This window comes from Schistocerca americana, chromosome 2, assembly GCF_021461395.2.
Source record: "Schistocerca americana isolate TAMUIC-IGC-003095 chromosome 2, iqSchAmer2.1, whole genome shotgun sequence".
NCBI lineage: Eukaryota > Metazoa > Arthropoda > Insecta > Orthoptera > Acrididae > Schistocerca > Schistocerca americana.
The window spans coordinates 39002952-39024721 of record NC_060120.1 but is presented as its reverse complement, the minus strand read 5'-3'; the positions used below and the strand labels follow the sequence as shown (position 1 = coordinate 39024721).

General features: G+C 43.9%; 4 non-coding genes across 4 annotated transcripts; all 4 read right to left on the bottom strand.

Annotated features, from left to right (window-relative positions):
* Positions 1 to 2431: 2431 nt before the first annotated feature.
* On the bottom strand, positions 2432 to 2504 carry Trnav-aac. Its single transcript has one exon. It is a non-coding gene; the product is annotated as a tRNA-Val (tRNA).
* A 157-nt stretch (positions 2505 to 2661) lies between these two features.
* Trnav-cac lies at positions 2662 to 2734 on the bottom strand. Its single transcript has one exon. It is a non-coding gene; the product is annotated as a tRNA-Val (tRNA).
* Positions 2735 to 9909: 7175 nt separating this feature from the next.
* Trnav-cac lies at positions 9910 to 9982 on the bottom strand. Its single transcript has one exon. It is a non-coding gene; the product is annotated as a tRNA-Val (tRNA).
* Positions 9983 to 10117: 135 nt separating this feature from the next.
* Positions 10118 to 10190, bottom strand: Trnav-cac. Its single transcript has one exon. It is a non-coding gene; the product is annotated as a tRNA-Val (tRNA).
* Positions 10191 to 21770: the final 11580 nt, after the last annotated feature.

Here is a 21770-nt window from a genome sequence, read left to right as displayed (position 1 = left end):
GCTCGTGCAGTTAAGATGAGGCTTCTGCCGCTCACTTCCAACATACTTTGCAAACAGCAAACATGTGCTTTTCGGCGGACTATACTGCAAACGGTCGCCTTTTATAGGGATATTATTGCGCTAGCTGACGCCAGCAACGTAAGAGGTGGTCTGCTCTTTCTCGATTTTCTTAAGGCATTTGATCTTGTCAATCACACGTACCTACTGGGGACACTGCGGCGCTTGGGCTTCTTACCGTCAGCGATCGCAATAATAAAAAATGTGGCCATCGGAATCACTGCAAAAATTTCAGTAAATTCGCAACTCACGAAACGGCTCCTAATCGACAGAGGTGTCCCTCAGGGCAGCCCCTTGTCGATGTTGCTTTTCGTCATTTCACTCGAGCCGCTCCTCACGCACCTGCAGGCGAAGCTTAGTGGTTTAACGATCTCAGGAGTGAAGTCCGTAATAGGAGCCTATGCGCATGATGTTGGGATTGTTATCAGAGATGAGTCTGACGTCACTGCGCTTGAAGCTGTCCTCAAGACCTACTGTCAGGCGTCTGGAGCACACATTAATGAACAGAAAAGCAAGTTTTTAAATCTGCGAGGCCTCGACCGTCTTCAAATTTCATGTGCCACACACGTCAGTGAACTGAAAGCTCTAGGGATAGTGTTGAAGGCGTCAATATTAAACATGACGGCGGCGAACTGGAGGGATGTGGCTCACAAAATCAACGGTGCAGTAATTGATAACTACCACAGAAGTCTGAACCAATTTGACAGAATTACGTTGATCAATACGTGTGTTTTATCTAAGGCCTTCTACACGGCGCAGGTTCTTCCTATTCCTGCAGGAGTGGCTCAAAATATCATGTCAAAAGTTACGAATTTTCTATGGAAAGGCGAGATCTTTCGTGTATCTGCACGAACAGCAGCGCTACACCCAACGCATGGAGGGATGGGATTGGTTGACATACGGCGCAAAGCACTGGCTCTGTACGTGTCACGCACGGCGGCAATCATACAGGATGAACCTCATGGTCTTACGGCACAGTTATTTCATGCTGTCCGGCCACACAGTCTTGAATCTCCGCTGAATGTTCAACCTATTTGTTACCGGCTTAAACATATCAGAGAGTATTATCTCGAGTATAGCTACCTTAGTCACCAGTTACGGCACACTCAGTCCTTAACGGCAAAAGCAATTTTGGCGGAAAGGAGGGAACACGAAAGCCAGAATCCGATTGTTAACAAATATAGTGGAGTCCAATGGGATGCAGTATGGCGAAACGTTGGTTCCACTGTTTTGAGCTCGGATGCTCGTACTGCGTGGTACAAAGCAGTCAATAATATCATAAGTACCAATGAGCGACTCCACCGGATAGGGCTGAGTGCTACCGACCTCTGTCTTCACTGCAACCTCACAGATACCGTGCTGCACAGATGCACCTGTGGGGAACGTCTCCACAACTGGAACTGGATTCAGCAACAAGTTGCACTTATCACTCGCAGTGTTCCCGCCAATGTCCAGGCAATGATGATCTATCGGCCTGATTTTAAGTTTTACCCACAGACGAAAAATAATACTGTGGTTTGGTTACTGGGTAATTATTCTAGTTATATCTTTAACAAACTTGGGGATGATGATCCTGTCGCATTCAAAATGCATATGGCAATCGAATTTCACAAAACACTTCAATACAAGAATCATGGCAAGAACTTTGGAAATATGCTTAAAATTGTATTCAAAAAAATGGGAATAGGGTAGTGAACCGGGAGTGTGGGGGTGGGTTGGGACGCGGAGCACCTGTAGTGCCGCGAAGAGGCCCCACTGCTTCTGCCTCGTGTCCTGACTTCAGCCACTGCGCCTCGGTACCTCCCTCCAACATTGCACACGGATCACCAGAATACACTTGGATCCGAGATGAGAAAATCTCTTTTTTTTAAAATTCTTCTTGAACAACTCTTCACGGCGGTCCCTAAAGGAGGGGATTTCGTTAAAAAAAAAAGAAACACCAAAAAAAAATTAAAAGAATAAAAAAATAAAAAAAATTGATAGGGCGCCGGACTTCGGATCCGACGATTGCTGGTTCGAATCATGTTACGGTAAAAAAAATAAAAAAAATAAAAAAAAAGTGGCTAGGATACCTGGCTTTCACCCAGGAGGCCCGGGTTCAAAAAAAAAAAAAAAAAAAGGGGGGGTATGATTCCTGCTTAGGGTGCAGGAGGTCCCGGGTTCAAATCCCGGACGAGCCCTAGCGCTTTATGCAAACTGATCGCACGTCAGTGGCTGAGTCAGCGCAAAAAGCTCGCCGTCAATATCAAACGAATTTCTTATTTGGTGTGAGCAATTGACACTGTGGTCCGACGCGTGAAGGCGATTACGAAGGTTTCGGGTACAGGTGGTAGCAGATGCATGTTAGTAAGTCTTGCTTAAAGTGATGAAAAAGTGTTTCCGCCCGGGATCGAACCGGGGACCTTCTGCGTGTTAGGCAGACGTGATAACCGCTACACGACGGAAACCGCTTGTGTGCGCCTTATTTCGCAGACAACTTGTAGTGATGTTGCCATCGTAGCTAAAAAATTCAATAAATGTGGTACTTGCAAAACGAAGGGACATGCAGCAGATCCACACACGACGTGGCTCATTGGAGGACAATACGACACAGGCAGGAAATACTGTTCCCGCCCGGGATCGAACCGGGGAGCTTCTGCGCGTGAAGCAGACGTGATAACCGCTACACTACGGAAACGACGGACCCGAGGAGTCCATCCTTGTTCACTCCAATTTGCCGCAGCCTTTCTCTCGTCCGCGAATGCACATACGACAGTTCTTTTGTCAGCCTGGAACCCATCACAGCCGAGGGCTCAAGAAGTCTTCGGGGTGCTCGAGAGGGTGTCTGCCGTAGCACCCCTAACGAGATAGCGGCGTTTCACGCAGTCGTTATTGCAAGTCATATCAGCAAAAGCAATCACTTTCTCAGCAGCAGGCAGTGCGAGCCCAGCGGCAGCTCTACATGAAGGTACCAATAGCCCAGGAAGGCCGCCGACCGCGGGAATTCGCGCCCCCCCATCCCGACAGCCTACACGAGACTTCCAGGGCACCGTGGACGACTTCGAGGGACTGGAATAATTGGGATTCGCCGTGTGCCAGGGCTCGTTGGTCTAGCATTCTGGCTTTAGCCGTCGCCGCGGTCGGACGTGCTTGTTGCTTGCTCCGCATACGTTCGCGCACTCGCCGGTGTTTTGTGTTTACGTACAGCTGTCTGTGAATTTTCGTAGTATTATTGCATTTGGTGGTCCTGATAAGTGTTTTTGAAGTGTTATTGTCCATTCTCCGTTTCGTTCTTCGTCGCGATTTCGGTTTTTACCGGAATTTCGTCGGCACATAAGATCATGTCTGACACCGTCAGGAAGAATACGTTAGTCTTCTCGTTCGAGAAGGAAACCCGGCCGGTCCAACCCACTGCACTGGAGATCCATGACTGGCTTCCAGAGGTAATCTGTATCAATTCTGACTCTGTTCACACCACGCAGTTAGATGCTGAAAAATACTGTGTTTATATTAAATTTCTGAACTCCGTGACTGTCGATAAGTTAATTGCAAAATGGGGTAATTCTGTTGAATTTGTTCATCGAGATGGTTCAAAAAGTAATGTTTCTGTACGAAAAGCTGATATCATGTACACCAATGTGAGGATTTTGAATGTTCCTATCGAAGTTGACAATCAGTTGATCAAAGACGCTCTATCTAAATATGGGGAAGTTAAATCCATCTATAACGAAAGATGGTCGAAGCAGTACAAGATACAGTGTTATAATGGCATTAGGTCCGTCGAAATGGAGGTGAAAGCCAATATTCCGTCTCATATATCTGTTGCAGGTCATAAAGCACATGTTGTTTATTCTGGACAGGAGCGTACGTGTAATATTTGTAACGAGACCGGTCATTTCAGACAAGATTGTCCACGCCGTGTTTTTGTCCTCCGGAATAATGTAACACAGCGTCAAAAATTGACCCTTAGCGACGTCTTACCAAGCAGCAACTCCCCTCCTTCTGCTACTGACAGTGGTGCAGGTACTTCTACAATGCCCGCTGTAACTAACACAGAGTTCCCACCTCTGAAAGTAATAACAAGTCACCCTTCTGTTCCCGAATGCGATCTTCAGAATAAGAAACGACCGTTGGAGGTGACTGATGACGGCTCGGACGGCGAGTCCTCCCGCAACTCCCCCTCCACCCGCAAACAGAAGCAGTGTGACGCAGATGTGTTAGAGGAAACAGACAGTACATGTATGGAAATGACGACAGCGGCTAAGGCAACCCAACCGCTGTCGGCTGCCGCACAGGTACCAACCGACCACGGAGGCGAAGCAGTAACGGTTGTCGTGGCGACGGACGAGCCGCACTCCGAACCCCGCGAGGTGACGGAGCAGAACCGCGTTCACGAACTCACCGACCCCCAACCAACCGATTCAGTCAGTGCCCTGGAGTTAGTGCCGGAAGGACAAGGAAGTGGACGTCATCAACAGGACACTGTTGCGGCAGCTTCGGACTCAACGGTGGTGAAGATAGACAACGCGAAGGACGGCGCGTTGAACCACGATGTCCAAAGACGTAGACTCAAACCGCAACCTAATCTCAAAGCTTCCCGTAACCAAAGCAAACAACAACCTGGACAAGATGACGCAACGGACAAGAATGTCCTGTATGAAATTATTACGGAAAAACCTAAGGATGTACCTTCAAGTACCATTAGTGATGGAAAGCCCCTCTGCAAAACTAACATCCGAGAACTTAGGAATACTCCACCAAACTGAGGATCACAATTCAACAAAAAAACAAAAGGGGAAAAAAAGTCGTTGAACCGCTTTATGTTCTGATTGTCCTATTGTCTTAGTCATTTTTCGGAGGAACCAAACGCAGTGGTTCATGTATTTTCCATACTCATAGATATTTCTCTGTAGATTATTCTTGCAGGTGCTTGTTGAAGTGGAATATTTTATCCCTTCTAGAAGCGACACAGCTCCCTGTTTTTACCATTATTTTACAATTTTTTTTTATTCCTTTATGTACATTTTTATGTAAACTAAATGTCCCAGGCGTATACTTTTGCAACTATCAATATTAACAGGATTACATCGACGACTAAAATTGCGGCGCTCAAAGAGTACCTATATGAGTCAGGGACGGACATTGTTTTCCTACAAGAAGTTGTACTCACTAACCTTACAGTGCCAGGATATTTGTCTATTTCAAATGTCTCGCTTGACACTAACATAGGGACAGCAATTTTAGTCAGGGAAGGGATCCCTGTCACAGATATTGAAAGATTGGAATCCGGCAGAGCGATAGGTATAAAAGTCTTTGGTTTTACTCTTATCAATCTGTATGCCCCTTCCGGCACATCCAATAGAATGGCAAGAGCACAGTTCTTTAAAGACGAGATCATTTATTTATTGCGGAAAAACCCAACGGATCTTATAATCGGCGGTGATTTTAATTGTGTGATCAATAAAAAAGACCAGGTTCCAAATTTTAATAACTGCAATGAATTGAAGCGTTTTGTCACTGTTTTACAGCTTAAAGATGCTTGGGAAATAACGTATCCCACATTTGTGGCTTTCACATATATCGGTCCTCAATCCCGAAGTAGAATTGACAGACTCTACATATCGCAAAGTCTAGTCAGCTCTTTCATTAAAGCGGAGACGACTCCTGTCTACTTTTCTGATCATAGTGCCGTGCTTGCTACCGTCAGCCTTACTGCGCAACCTACTCGTCGTTTCAGAAGTCAATGGCACCTGAACATGTCACTGATGCAGGAAGACGGACTAGAGGAAAGTTTGACAGAAGCGTGGGCGATGTGCCTCCGCTCCGTAAACAGGCATGTCTCAGTACTAGACTGGTGGTGCAACAGGGCAAAGCCTAAACTGCGAAAAGTTCTCATCCATTATGGTGCACAACGATCGAAAGACTTGAAAAATTCCATAGAATTTTATTACACCATGCTGCGAAATCTATACGAGCAGGCAGACACTTCCAACATCCGTCTGGTAGATATCAAGCGAACCAAGGCCAAATTGCTCAGCATTAAAAGACAGCAGATGGAGGGTCTGAAAATAAAATCAAAGGCTAAAACAGTCGTGGAGGATGAACATGCTTCCTTGTACCATCTACTGAGGCACGAAAGAAATAGGAGACGCACCTTCATCGATGGACTTCAGTCTGAAAATGGCGAGACACTCACGACTCAGAGAGACATCGTCAATGCAGTGCACAAGTATTACGAAGACCTATACTCAGTCAGTCCTGTATGTGAAGAGTCCTTCGATGATTACCTTAGTTCCATAGCTCCTCAGGTGTCGGACGAGGAAAACGAAAACCTTCTCGTCGAGTGTCCTAACGAAGAAATCTACAGAACCATCTGCAAGTCTCCTTTGAAGAAATCACCGGGACCGGATGGTTTGCCTGTTGAATTTTATATACGATACTGGCCTTTGATTGGTGACATGTTTACCCGAATCACAAACGAGGTACTTCAGGGAAAACAGATACCTTCTGTTTTTAAAGAGAGTACAATAGTACTCATTCCAAAAACTACTGCAAAAACAAACCTTAATAACTTTCGTCCTATCTCTCTGTTAAACTCTGATTATAAAATCATCGGCAGAATTATAAACAACAGACTCTCACAGCTCGCTACAAAGATAGTAAGCCCATACCAGTCATGTGTTCCTAATAGGATTATTTTTAAAAGCATAGCTGAATATAGAGATGTAATTGCAATCACTGCTGTGACCAATATCAAATGTGCTATCATGTTTATTGACTTCCAGAAAGCTTTTGATCGTGTGGATCATAGATTCCTTAATGCCACACTGAAGAAAATAGGTTTTAATGAGCGCGTCCTAAGTGTGATTAGAAATATTGCAACAGGAATCAGCGCTTGTATCTCAGTCAACAGCCAGAGGACAAAGCAGATCCAGATCAGGCGTGGCGTGCCTCAAGGCAGCCCCCTCTCAATGCTCCTCTTCGTGCTGTCTTTAGAGCCTTTTCTCCGCAGTGTTCATGTCACCCTGACTGGCCTCACATTATCTGCTCACCGAACTGTTATAAACGCCTATGCCGATGATGTCGGAGTCGTAGTGCGTAATGCCGAAGACATTTCGAAATTGGACATACTAATTAAGAAGTACTGTAGCGTCTCCGGGGCGAGTCTCAACGCAAACAAAAGCAAACTTTTAAACCTACGGGGTTTTCAACACACCACATTAGCCTGGGCGACAAAAGTCACCCAGTGCAAAGCACTGGGAATAACGCTGACGCCTTGTCCATTGAAAATGGCAGCTATCAATTGGAGAAATACGTCAGGACAAATTCTTGGAATAACAAGAGAAAACCTTTCCCGTAATATGAACCAGTTTCAGAGGGTACTTTTCATTAACAACTGCCTTCTCTCCAAAGGTTACTTTACAGCGCAGATCTTCCCGTTACCAAAAATGATTGGAAAACAGATAATGTCTACCATTGCCAGTTATCTGTGGAGAGGTGAAATATTCCGAGTAGCTGCAACAACAGCGACCTTAGATCCCAGGAAAGGAGGTTTAGGTTTAGTTGACATTAGAAATAAGGCGTCTGCACTTTTTATAAAAAGGACCGCCACTATCCTTAGCGACCACGCTGACAGCATTACAACTAAATTATTTGAAGTTGTCAGGCCTGCAAGTCTACAGCCACCGGTGAATGTGCAAAAAAATAAATAACCGGCTCCAGCACGTTCGAGTATATTTCGTGGAACTCAGCTATCTTGGCAATGCCATAATCAACTCACGACGGATCACGGCCCGCGATATTCTGTGTCATCGAAGGAAAATGGAGGGGAGAAACAAATTAGAAAGCAAATACCCACATTTTGATTGGGACGCCATATGGGAAAATATTCATATGCATGGTCTTCCATCCGACGTCAAATCAACATGGTATAAAACAGTGAACGGGGCCATCAGCACTAATGAAAGGCTACATGCAATCGGCATTAGCGAAACGAATCTATGTCTCAAATGCAAACTGATCGATACGTTAGTGCACAGATTAACGTGCGGTGGGAATCTACAAATCTGTAATTGGATTAGAGAACAACTTGCATTTCTTACGAGGTCTTCGGTAGAAAATTTTCCCCCTGTGACATTCCTCAGGCCTCAGACTCGCTATTTTCCCGCAGCAAAAAACAACTCCGTCCACTGGTTAATGGGACACTATGTGAACTACGTAATTAATCACCTGGGATCTGACAATTCCATTGAGTTTTACGTGAACTTGAAGTTTGCTTTTTATAGAGCCCTGAAATATAAAGATCACAAGAAGAACTACGGCAATATGCTAAAAATAGTATTTGAGCGACTGGGCATTGGTTGACATGCGGCTGAGATAAACACAAATCATTTCTTTAAGCGAATGGACGCTTGTTTTCTAAAAACCAGGAAAAAAAATTACAATTTTCCAGCTTCATATAACCATCAATTATACTCTGCTAACTCAGAAGGCTATTTTGTTCGTTCCACAGCAGAAGCCGAAAAAAAACAAAAAAACGTTAAAAAGAAAAAAAAAAGAAAAAAAATTAAGAACAAGAAACAACAAAAAATCACCATCGTAGGGTACAGATAAGCTTTTTTTTCCGATTTTATTACTAACATGGAAGTCTCATTTCTTTTAATGGAGGAGGATTTTTCTCCTTTTTTTTTTATTATTATACCTATCAAGAAGACAATAAGGCTATGGCAATAGTGTCTTACCATAACACTTATTTTTTGCATTCAATGAAGTTTCTTCCCTTACAAGAAAAAAAAAGCGAAAATAAAACAAACAAACTAATACAAAAAAAAAAAAAACTAGGACATGAGCAACCAAATATACACAATCAGCATCCATTGCTTCATGATTACTTTTCTGTTACAAAGAGGCATGTTTTTTGTTGTCAAGAAGCAGTGGGAATAATATATATCTACTAAATAAATACCGCACACGCTACAAGCTATCAGCTTCAATTGCTAATGCCTCAACATGAACTAAATTTTTTGTCTAAAATGAAGGATCAATCGGTTCAGGAGTAGGATGAACACAAAGCATAGCTTCCATACTCCGTCAAGAATATTATAATGAAGCAACTCAGCAACGGGACTGGGGGGAGACATCACGGCCAGGCCTCAAGTCTCAGACCCCTGCCCGTTTTGCCTCCACCTGCCTCATGCTGCTAAGCTTCTATTCTACTTTAAAAAATAAAAAATAAACAAAAAAAATAAAAATAAAAAGTAAAAAAAACAAAAGTTGGTAAAAAAAAGTGGCTAGGATACCTGGCTCTCACAAAAAAAAAAAAAGTGGTTAGGACATTGCGTTGTGGCAAAAAAAAAAAAAAAAAAAAAAAAAAAAAAAAAAAAAAAAAAAAAGTTGGTCTAGGGGTATGATTCCTGCTTAGGGTGCAGGAGGTCCCGGGTTCAAATCCCGGACGAGCCCTAGCGTTTTGTGCAAACTGATCGCATGTCAGTGGCTGAGTCAGCGCAAAAAGCTCGCCGTCAATATCAAATGAATTTCTTATTCGACGTGAGCAATTGACACTCGGGTCCGACGCGTGAAGGCGATTACGAAGGTTTCGGGTACAGATGGTAGCAGATGCATGTTAGTGCGTTTTGCTTAAAGTGATGAAAAAGTGTTTCCGCCCGGGGACCTTCTGCGTGTTACGCAGACGTGATAACCGCTACACCACGGAAACTGCTTGTGTGCACCTTACTTCACAGACAACTTGTAGTGATGTTGCCATCGTAACTAAAAAATTCAATAAATGTGGTACTTGCAAAACGAAGGGACATGCAGCAGATCCACACACGACGTGGCTCATTGGAGGACAATACGACACAGGCAGGAAAATACTGTTCCCGCCCGGTATCGAACCGGGGACCTTCTGGGTGTGTAGCAGACGTGATAACCGCTACACTACGGAAACGACGGACCCGAGGAGTCCATCGTTGTTCACCCCAATTTGCCGCAGCCTTTCTCTCGTCCGCGAATGCACATACACGTCTGCCTGGAACCCATCACAGCCGAGGGCTCAAGAAGTCTTCGGGGTGCTCGAAAATACTGTTCCCGCCCGGTATCGAACCGGGGACCTTCTGGGTGTGTAGCAGACGTGATAACCGCTACACTACGGAAACGACGGACCCGAGGAGTCCATCGTTGTTCACCCCAATTTGCCGCAGCCTTTCTCTCGTCCGCGAATGCACATACACGTCTGCCTGGAACCCATCACAGCCGAGGGCTCAAGAAGTCTTCGGGGTGCTCGAGAGGGTGTCTGCCGTAGCACCCCTAACGTGATAGCGGCGTTTCGCGCAGTCGTTATTGCAAGTCATATCAGCAAAAGCAATCACTTTCTCAGCAGCAGGCAGTGCGAGCCCAGCGGCAGCTCTACATGAAGGTACCAATAGCCCAGGAAGGCCGCCGACCGAGGGGATTCGCGCCGCCCCCATCCCGCCAGCGTACACGAGACTTCCAGGGCACCCTGGACGACATGGAGGGACTGGAATAATTGGCATTCGCTGTGTCACAGGGCTCGTTGGTCTAGGGGCGAACGCAAATTCAGATCCTACAACTCCGCGATCGAGTGGTGGCTCAAATGCGCCAAACCACAAATTAGGAAAACTTTAATGTTTTACTCCCGTCAGAAAAGTCTGTGGCACAAACGGACCATGGAATTTTACTTTCAGTGTCTTCGGGAGTTGTATAAATTTGACGCGACCGTTATCGGCAATTTTGCAAAGATCAAAAGAATTCAGGCGAAACTTTTAACGCTGCAACGGAAACAGTTGGAAGGTTTTCAAATTCGGGCGCGAGTTCCTAAGACGGTGCAAGAAGAAGAGGCTGCCATGTATCACATGTTACGTGAAAGTCGACGAGGCAGTCGGAAAATCATTACACACATCCGAACCAGCACCGGGGCAATAGTTACTAAACAAAGTGAAATTATGCGTGCGATTGAAGAGTACTATCGAGACCTGATGTCCAATAAAATGACAGATGATACCGTGTTTGCGGAGTTTGCGACAAATTTATCACGGAAACTCAGCCCCACAGAGGCGACTCAGCTGATGACAGAGGTGACAGAAGACGAATTAACAGACGTTATCCTAAGGAGTCCGAAGAATAAATCTCCTGGTTGCGATGGAATACCTGCAGAAGTATATCAAACCTTCTGGCCGCAGATGATATCGAAACTCCTTGCAATATGTAAAGAACTAATGAACCCACAAAACGTTATTCCGCAGGAATTTCGACAAGGAATTGTTGTCTTACTGCCCAAGACCCCGTGCAGTAACGACCTCACTAACCTGCGACCTCTCACGTTATTAAATAGTGATTATAAACTATTCGCCCGTGTTCTGAGCCAACGGCTCAAAACTGTCATGACCACAATCACAGGACAGTATCAAACGAGTGTCGGTAGAGATAGATCTATTTACCACACGCTCACGGATTACAGAGATGTCATTGCCGTAGCGGAGGCTTGCAAGTTAAAATGCGCCCTCGTCATGATAGACTTTGCAAAAGCGTTCGACAGGGTGAGCCATCGTTTCCTTTTCCGCGTCATGCAGGAATTGGGGTTTCCGCACCAGTTCACCCAAGTACTCGACAATCTGATCCGTAATAGTACGTCGCGAATTCAAATTAATGGTCGCCTCAGTGGCGCTATTGATATCGAGTGTTCGGTGAGGCAAGGCTGTCCGATGTCGATGGCTCTCTTTGCCATCGCCATAGAACCACTGCTCGCTACGCTAACTGCACATTTGCAGGGATTGGAAATCAATAGCCAGAAGATTGTGTGCCGTGCGTACGCAGATGATGTCGGCTTTCTTGTCGTGAACGCGCAAGAAGTGCGGTCCTCACTACAAATACTTCAACGATATGAGGCGGTATCTGGGGCGAAGGTGAACTGGCAAAAATCTGGACTCATGAATGTCGGACGGGGAATAAATCTACCCAATCATGCCCGATTACGAGAAATTACCAGTATAAAGTGCTTAGGACTTGAGTTTCGGCGGAAGATACAGAATACCATTGCTGTTAATTATAGAGCTTTACTTCACAAGGTTAGGGCATGTGTACAACTGCATAGCATGAGGAAACTGAATGCTCTCCAAAAAATTGAACTGGTCAACACTTATATCCTCTCGAAGATTAACTATGTAGCCAAAGTGCTGCCTCTTCCCGGTGGCATTGCACATAGAATGCTGTCTGCCCTGGGCCATTTTGTGACCAGAGGCCATATCTTCAAAGTTAAATATGTTACGTTGACGCTCCCTCCTCGGAAGGGCGGATTGAACCTCACAGATGTCTATAAAAAGGCACAGGCGCTCTATCTAAGCAGTATGTATAAGCTATGGACAAAATCTCCACACTGTCTCACTGCTCACCTTCTCAACGAAATCTCCCCAGCGAACCTCGACCCCCCGATTGATGTACATCATATTCCACACGACCTTTATCATTTAAAATACTTCCTGCTTGAATATAGTTATGCTCGAACAAGAATTCCGGCGAAGGAAATAACGGTGGTGAAGCAACTTTATAAGACTTTGATCGAGTCCACCTCCAGGAATAACATCGAAGACAAATATACAGCTCACAATTGGCGGGTGATTTGGGATAATATTCATTCACGCCATTTACCGTCTCACGTGCGAGCGTCTTGGTATCTCACGGTGAATCGTAAAATAGCTACCAATGCCAGACTCCATTCCATTCATCTGGCTGATTCACCCTTATGCAACACTTGCCAGGTACAAGATAGCGAGGAACACCGATTTGTCTGCGAAAAAGTGCGAGATGTTTGGGCGGTCATACGACAGTTGTTGGCGAGCATCACTAGAACATGCCCTGCGACCATAACGCCAGCTGACTTCCTCACTCCGGAGGTAGTGCCTTACCCGCAGACCAAAAGAAATTCAGTAAACTGGCTTAAAGGCCACACAGTTTACTATCTTTTCAATGTGAACGAAACGAGTAAAGAAGACTTTCTCCTGTATTTAATGATACAGCACCACCGACTACGGAAGACTAAAAACTATAAAGCTCATTTTGCAAACTTTTTAAGTCACACGATCATTTCACAGCCAATATAGGATGGAGTGCTTAAAGCCATTTCTTCCGACATGGTGGATTCCACTCTTCCTTCGGACGCCCGAAGTGAAGACCAAAGAAGTAAGTGCGGGACAGACTAATTTACGAGTGCGTCACTTGGATCATTCGTCACGTTCAGAAATTAACAGAATGTTTGTAGTAGCGTGTTCCGTATCATTGGCGGATGCCCTGCACAGAACTGCGTTTCCTAGTTTCTTAATTGTCACAGTCGATCCGATGGAGAGAAACAACGATAGAAGACTTTTAATTTATATTTTTCATTCAATACTAACTCTGATTTGTGGGTGAGACGCACTCATGTGGTGCAAAGTGCACGGATTCCCGGCTCTCCTGAATACATATGAAAATGGACATATTCATTTACACTGCAAATGGATGCAACATTTCGCCTCCGGGCTAATTTCTGTTTTTATGTTACTGGCGGCGGAGTCAAGCCGCAGCATTTCTTCAGTGCGCCGATGAGGTAGGGTGCCGTGGTGACAGTTACGGTGGGAGACAAGATGGCCAGGCCTCAGATTGCATGACCCCTGCCCTCCTTGCCTCTCCCTGCCTGATACCACATTTTCAAATTGAAAATATAAAAAAAAAAAAAGAAAAAAAATAATAAATGAAAAAAAAAAATAAATAAATAAATAAAAAGTGGCTAGGATACCTGGCTTTCACCCAGGAGGCCCGGGTTTAAAAAAAAAAATAAAAAAAAGGTGGTTAAGGCGTCTGTTCTTTAAAAAAAAAAAAAAGAAAAAAAAAGTGGCAGAGCACTTTATGATTAAAAATAAAAAAAAGGGGTATGATTCCTGCTTCGGGTCCAGGAGGTCCCGGGAAAGAAAAAAAAAAAAAAAAAAAGGGGTATGATTCCTGCTTAGGGTGCAGGAGGTCCCGGGAAAGAAAAAAAAAAAAAAAAAAAAGGGGTATGATTCCTGCTTAGGGTGCAGGAGGTCCCGGGAAAGAAAAAAAAAAAAAAAGGGGTATGATTCCTGCTTAGGGTGCAGGAGGTCCCGGGAAAGAAAAAAAAAAAAAAAAAGGGGTATGATTCCTGCTTAGGGTGCAGGAGGTCCCGGGAAAGAAAAAAAAAAAAAAAAAGGGGTATGATTCCTGCTTAGGGTGCAGGAGGTCCCGGGAAAGAAAAAAAAAAAAAAAAGGGGTATGATTCCTGCTTAGGGTGCAGGAGGTCCCGGGAAAGAAAAAAAAAAAAAAAAAGGGGTATGATTCCTGCTTAGGGTGCAGGAGGTCCCGGGAAAGAAAAAAAAAAAAAAAAGGGGTATGATTCCTGCTTAGGGTGCAGGAGGTCCCGGGAAAGAAAAAAAAAAAAAAAAGGGGTATGATTCCTGCTTAGGGTGCAGGAGGTCCCGGGAAAGAAAAAAAAAAAAAAAAGGGGTATGATTCCTGCTTAGGGTGCAGGAGGTCCCGGGAAAGAAAAAAAAAAAAAAAAAGGGGTATGATTCCTGCTTAGGGTGCAGGAGGTCCCGGGAAAGAAAAAAAAAAAAAAAAGGGGTATGATTCCTGCTTAGGGTGCAGGAGGTCCCGGGAAAGAAAAAAAAAAAAAAAAAGGGGTATGATTCCTGCTTAGGGTGCAGGAGGTCCCGGGAAAGAAAAAAAAAAAAAAAAGGGGTATGATTCCTGCTTAGGGTGCAGGAGGTCCCGGGAAAGAAAAAAAAAAAAAAAAAGGGGTATGATTCCTGCTTAGGGTGCAGGAGGTCCCGGGAAAGAAAAAAAAAAAAAAAAAAAGGGGTATGATTCCTGCTTAGGGTGCAGGAGGTCCCGGGAAAGAAAAAAAAAAAAAAAAAGGGGTATGATTCCTGCTTAGGGTGCAGGAGGTCCCGGGAAAGAAAAAAAAAAAAAAAAAGGGGTATGATTCCTGCTTAGGGTGCAGGAGGTCCCGGGAAAGAAAAAAAAAAAAAAAAAGGGGTATGATTCCTGCTTAGGGTGCAGGAGGTCCCGGGAAAGAAAAAAAAAAAAAAAAAGGGGTATGATTCCTGCTTAGGGTGCAGGAGGTCCCGGGAAAGAAAAAAAAAAAAAAAAAGGGGTATGATTCCTGCTTAGGGTGCAGGAGGTCCCGGGAAAGAAAAAAAAAAAAAAAAAGGGGTATGATTCCTGCTTAGGGTGCAGGAGGTCCCGGGAAAGAAAAAAAAAAAAAAAAAGGGGTATGATTCCTGCTTAGGGTGCAGGAGGTCCCGGGAAAGAAAAAAAAAAAAAAAAAGGGGTATGATTCCTGCTTAGGGTGCAGGAGGTCCCGGGAAAGAAAAAAAAAAAAAAAAAGGGGTATGATTCCTGCTTAGGGTGCAGGAGGTCCCGGGAAAGAAAAAAAAAAAAAAAAAGGGGTATGATTCCTGCTTAGGGTGCAGGAGGTCCCGGGAAAGAAAAAAAAAAAAAAAAAGGGGTATGATTCCTGCTTAGGGTGCAGGAGGTCCCGGGAAAGAAAAAAAAAAAAAAAAAGGGGTATGATTCCTGCTTAGGGTGCAGGAGGTCCCGGGAAAGAAAAAAAAAAAAAAAAGGGGTATGATTCCTGCTTAGGGTGCAGGAGGTCCCGGGAAAGAAAAAAAAAAAAAAAAAGGGGTATGATTCCTGCTTAGGGTGCAGGAGGTCCCGGGAAAGAAAAAAAAAAAAAAAAAGGGGTATGATTCCTGCTTAGGGTGCAGGAGGTCCCGGGAAAGAAAAAAAAAAAAAAAAAGGGGTATGATTCCTGCTTAGGGTGCAGGAGGTCCCGGGAAAGAAAAAAAAAAAAAAAAAAGGGGTATGATTCCTGCTTAGGGTGCAGGAGGTCCCGGGAAAGAAAAAAAAAAAAAAAAAGGGGTATGATTCCTGCTTAGGGTGCAGGAGGTCCCGGGAAAGAAAAAAAAAAAAAAAAAGGGGTATGATTCCTGCTTAGGGTGCAGGAGGTCCCGGGAAAGAAAAAAAAAAAAAAAAAGGGGTATGATTCCTGCTTAGGGTGCAGGAGGTCCCGGGAAAGAAAAAAAAAAAAAAAAAGGGGTATGATTCCTGCTTAGGGTGCAGGAGGTCCCGGGAAAGAAAAAAAAAAAAAAAAGGGGGTATGATTCCTGCTTAGGGTGCAGGAGGTCCCGGGAAAGAAAAAAAAAAAAAAAAAGGGGTATGATTCCTGCTTAGGGTGCAGGAGGTCCCGGGAAAGAAAAAAAAAAAAAAAAAGGGGTATGATTCCTGCTTAGGGTGCAGGAGGTCCCGGGAAAGAAAAAAAAAAAAAAAAAGGGGTATGATTCCTGCTTAGGGTGCAGGAGGTCCCGGGAAAGAAAAAAAAAAAAAAAAAGGGGTATGATTCCTGCTTAGGGTGCAGGAGGTCCCGGGAAAGAAAAAAAAAAAAAAAAAAGGGGTATGATTCCTGCTTAGGGTGCAGGAGGTCCCGGGAAAGAAAAAAAAAAAAAAAAAGGGGTATGATTCCTGCTTAGGGTGCAGGAGGTCCCGGGAAAGAAAAAAAAAAAAAAAAAAGGGGTATGATTCCTGCTTAGGGTGCAGGAGGTCCCGGGAAAGAAAAAAAAAAAAAAAAAGGGGTATGATTCCTGCTTAGGGTGCAGGAGGTCCCGGGAAAGAAAAAAAAAAAAAAAAAAGGGGTATGATTCCTGCTTAGGGTGCAGGAGGTCCCGGGAAAGAAAAAAAAAAAAAAAAAGGGGTATGATTCCTGCTTAGGGTGCAGGAGGTCCCGGGAAAGAAAAAAAAAAAAAAAAAAAGGGGTATGATTCCTGCTTAGGGTGCAGGAGGTCCCGGGAAAGAAAAAAAAAAAAAAAAAGGGGTATGATTCCTGCTTAGGGTGCAGGAGGTCCCGGGAAAGAAAAAAAAAAAAAAAAAGGGGTATGATTCCTGCTTAGGGTGCAGGAGGTCCCGGGAAAAAAAAAAAAAAAAAAAAAGGGGTATGATTCCTGCTTAGGGTGCAGGAGGTCCCGGGAAAGAAAAAAAAAAAAAAAAAGGGGTATGATTCCTGCTTAGGGTGCAGGAGGTCCCGGGAAAGAAAAAAAAAAAAAAAAAAGGGATATGATTCCTGCTTAGGGTGCAGGAGGTCCCGGGAAAGAAAAAAAAAAAAAAAAAGGGGTATGATTCCTGCTTAGGGTGCAGGAGGTCCCGGGAAAGAAAAAAAAAAAAAAAAGGGGTATGATTCCTGCTTAGGGTGCAGGAGGTCCCGGGAAAGAAAAAAAAAAAAAAAAAAGGGGTATGATTCCTGCTTAGGGTGCAGGAGGTCCCGGGAAAGAAAAAAAAAAAAAAAAAAGGGGTATGATTCCTGCTTAGGGTGCAGGAGGTCCCGGGAAAGAAAAAAAAAAAAAAAAAGGGGTATGATTCCTGCTTAGGGTCCAGGAGGTCCCGGGAAAGAAAAAAATAAAAAAAAGGGGTATGATTCCTGCTTAGGGTGCAGGAGGTCCCGGGAAAGAAAAAAAAAAAAAAAAGGGGTATGATTCCTGCTTAGGGTGCAGGAGGTCCCGGGAAAGAAAAAAAAAAAAAAAAAGGGGTATGATTCCTGCTTAGGGTGCAGGAGGTCCCGGGAAAGAAAAAAAAAAAAAAAAAGGGGTATGATTCCTGCTTAGGGTGCAGGAGGTCCCGGGAAAGAAAAAAAAAAAAAAAAAAGGGGTATGATTCCTGCTTAGGGTGCAGGAGGTCCCGGGAAAGAAAAAAAAAAAAAAAAAGGGGTATGATTCCTGCTTAGGGTGCAGGAGGTCCCGGGAAAGAAAAAAAAAAAAAAAAAGGGGTATGATTCCTGCTTAGGGTGCAGGAGGTCCCGGGAAAGAAAAAAAAAAAAAAAAAGGGGTATGATTCCTGCTTAGGGTGCAGGAGGTCCCGGGAAAGAAAAAAATAAAAAAAAAGGGGTATGATTCCTGCTTAGGGTGCAGGAGGTCCCGGGAAAGAAAAAAAAAAAAAAAAAGGGGTATGATTCCTGCTTAGGGTGCAGGAGGTCCCGGGAAAGAAAAAAAAAAAAAAAAAGGGGTATGATTCCTGCTTAGGGTGCAGGAGGTCCCGGGAAAGAAAAAAAAAAAAAAAAAGGGGTATGATTCCTGCTTAGGGTGCAGGAGGTCCCGGGAAAGAAAAAAAAAAAAAAAAAAGGGGTATGATTCCTGCTTAGGGTGCAGGAGGTCCCGGGAAAGAAAAAAAAAAAAAAAAGGGGTATGATTCCTGCTTAGGGTGCAGGAGGTCCCGGGAAAGAAAAAAAAAAAAAAAAAGGGGTATGATTCCTGCTTAGGGTGCAGGAGGTCCCGGGAAAGAAAAAAAAAAAAAAAAAGGGGTATGATTCCTGCTTAGGGTGCAGGAGGTCCCGGGAAAGAAAAAAAAAAAAAAAAAGGGGTATGATTCCTGCTTAGGGTGCAGGAGGTCCCGGGAAAGAAAAAAAAAAAAAAAAAGGGGTATGATTCCTGCTTAGGGTGCAGGAGGTCCCGGGAAAGAAAAACAAAAAAAAAAAAGGGGTATGATTCCTGCTTAGGGTGCAGGAGGTCCCGGGAAAGAAAAAAAAAAAAAAAAAGGGGTATGATTCCTGCTTAGGGTGCAGGAGGTCCCGGGAAAGAAAAAAAAAAAAAAAAAGGGGTATGATTCCTGCTTAGGGTGCAGGAGGTCCCGGGAAAGAAAAAAAAAAAAAAAAAAAGGGGTATGATTCCTGCTTAGGGTGCAGGAGGTCCCGGGAAAGAAAAAAAAAAAAAAAAAGGGGTATGATTCCTGCTTAGGGTGCAGGAGGTCCCGGGAAAGAAAAAAAAAAAAAAAAAGGGGTATGATTCCTGCTTAGGGTGCAGGAGGTCCCGGGAAAGAAAAAAAAAAAAAAAAAGGGGTATGATTCCTGCTTAGGGTGCAGGAGGTCCCGGGAAAGAAAAAAAAAAAAAAAAAGGGGTATGATTCCTGCTTAGGGTGCAGGAGGTCCCGGGAAAGAAAAAAAAAAAAAAAAAGGGGTATGATTCCTGCTTAGGGTGCAGGAGGTCCCGGGAAAGAAAAAAAAAAAAAAAAAGGGGTATGATTCCTGCTTAGGGTGCAGGAGGTCCCGGGAAAGAAAAAAAAAAAAAAAAAGGGGTATGATTCCTGCTTAGGGTGCAGGAGGTCCCGGGAAAGAAAAAAAAAAAAAAAAAGGGGTATGATTCCTGCTTAGGGTGCAGGAGGTCCCGGGAAAGAAAAAAAAAAAAAAAAAGGGGTATGATTCCTGCTTAGGGTGCAGGAGGTCCCGGGAAAGAAAAAAAAAAAAAAAAGGGGTATGATTCCTGCTTAGGGTGCAGGAGGTCCCGGGAAAGAAAAAAAAAAAAAAAAAGGGGTATGATTCCTGCTTAGGGTGCAGGAGGTCCCGGGAAAGAAAAAAAAAAAAAAAAAGGGGTATGATTCCTGCTTAGGGTGCAGGAGGTCCCGGAAAGAAAAAAAAAAAAAAAAGGGGTATGATTCCTGCTTAGGGTGCAGGAGGTCCCGGGAAAGAAAAAAAAAAAAAAAAAAGGGGTATGATTCCTGCTTAGGGTGCAGGAGGTCCCGGGAAAGAAAAAAAAAAAAAAAAAAGGGGTATGATTCCTGCTTAGGGTGCAGGAGGTCCCGGGAAAGAAAAAAAAAAAAAAAAAGGGGTATGATTCCTGCTTAGGGTGCAGGAGGTCCCGGGAAAGAAAAAAAAAAAAAAAAAAGGGTATGATTCCTGCTTAGGGTGCAGGAGGTCCGGGAAAGAAAAAAAAAAAAAAAAAAGGGGTATGATTCCTGCTTAGGGTCAGGAGGTCCCGGGAAAGAAAAAAAAAAAAAAAAGGGGTATGATTCCTGCTTAGGGTGCAGGAGGTCCCGGGAAAGAAAAAAAAAAAAAAAAGGGGTATGATTCCTGCTTAGGGTGCAGGAGGTCCCGGGAAAGAAAAAAAAAAAAAAAAGGGGTATGATTCCTGCTTAGGGTGCAGGAGGTCCCGGGAAAGAAAAAAAAAAAAAAAAAAAGGGGTATGATTCCTGCTTAGGGTGCAGGAGGTCCCGGGAAAGAAAAAAAAAAAAACAAAAGGGGTATGATTCCTGCTTAGGGTGCAGGAGGTCCCGGGAAAGAAAAAAAAAAAAAAAAAGGGGTATGATTCCTGCTTAGGGTCCAGGAGGTCCCGGGAAAGAAAAAAAAAAAAAAAAAGGGGTATGATTCCTGCTTAGGGTGCAGGAGGTCCCGGGAAAGAAAAAAAAAAAAAAAAGGGGTATGATTCCTGCTTAGGGTGCAGGAGGTCCCGGAAAGAAAAAAAAAAAAAAAAAGGGTATGATTCCTGCTTAGGGGTGCAGGAGGTCCCGGAAAGAAAAAAAAAAAAAAAAAGGGGTATGATTCCTGCTTAGGGTGCAGGAGGTCCCGGGAAAGAAAAAAAAAAAAAAAAAAGGGGTATGATTCCTGCTTAGGGTGCAGGAGGTCCCGGGAAAGAAAAAAAAAAAAAAAAAAGGGGTATGATTCCTGCTTAGGGTGCAGGAGGTCCCGGGAAAGAAAAAAAAAAAAAAAAAAGGGGTATGATTCCTGCTTAGGGTGCAGGAGGTCCCGGAAAGAAAAAAAAAAAAAAAAAGGGGTATGATTCCTGCTTAGGGTGCAGGAGGTCCCGGGAAAGAAAAAAAAAAAAAAAAGGGGTATGATTCCTGCTTAGGGTGCAGGAGGTCCCGGGAAAGAAAAAAAAAAAAAAAAAGGGGTATGATTCCTGCTTAGGGTGCAGGAGGTCCCGGGAAAGAAAAAAAAAAAAAAAAAGGGGTATGATTCCTGCTTAGGGTGCAGGAGGTCCCGGGAAAGAAAAAAAAAAAAAAAAAGGGGTATGATTCCTGCTTAGGGTGCAGGAGGTCCCGGGAAAGAAAAAAAAAAAAAAAAAGGGGTATGATTCCTGCTTAGGGTGCAGGAGGGTCCCGGGAAAGAAAAAAAAAAAAAAAAAGGGGTATGATTCCTGCTTAGGGTGCAGGAGGTCCCGGGAAAGAAAAAAAAAAAAAAAAGGGGTATGATTCCTGCTTAGGGTGCAGGAGGTCCCGGGAAAGAAAAAAAAAAAAAAAAAGGGGTATGATTCCTGCTTAGGGTGCAGGAGGTCCCGGGAAAGAAAAAAAAAAAAAAAAGGGGTATGATTCCTGCTTAGGGTCCAGGAGGTCCCGGGAAAGAAAAAAAATAAAAAAAAGGGGTATGATTCCTGCTTAGGGTGCAGGAGGTCCCGGAAAGAAAAAAAAAAAAAAAAAAGGGGTATGATTCCTGCTTAGGGTGCAGGAGGTCCCGGGAAAGAAAAAAAAAAAAAAAAAAGGGGTATGATTCCTGCTAGGGTGCAGGAGGTCCCGGGAAAGAAAAAAAAAAAAAAAAGGGGTATGATTCCTGCTTAGGGTGCAGGAGGTCCCGGGAAAGAAAAAAAAAAAAAAAAAGGGGTATGATTCCTGCTTAGGGTGCAGGAGGTCCCGGGAAAGAAAAAAAAAAAAAAAAGGGGTATGATTCCTGCTTAGGGTCCAGGAGGTCCCGGGAAAGAAAAAAAAAAAAAAAAAGGGGTATGATTCCTGCTTAGGTGCAGGAGGTCCCGGGAAAGAAAAAAAAAAAAAAAAAGGGGTATGATTCCTGCTTAGGGTGCAGGAGGTCCCGGGAAAGAAAAAAAAAAAAAAGGGGTATGATTCCTGCTTAGGGTGCAGGAGGTCCCGGGAAAGAAAAAAAAAAAAAAAAAGGGGTATGATTCCTGCTTAGGGTGCAGGAGGTC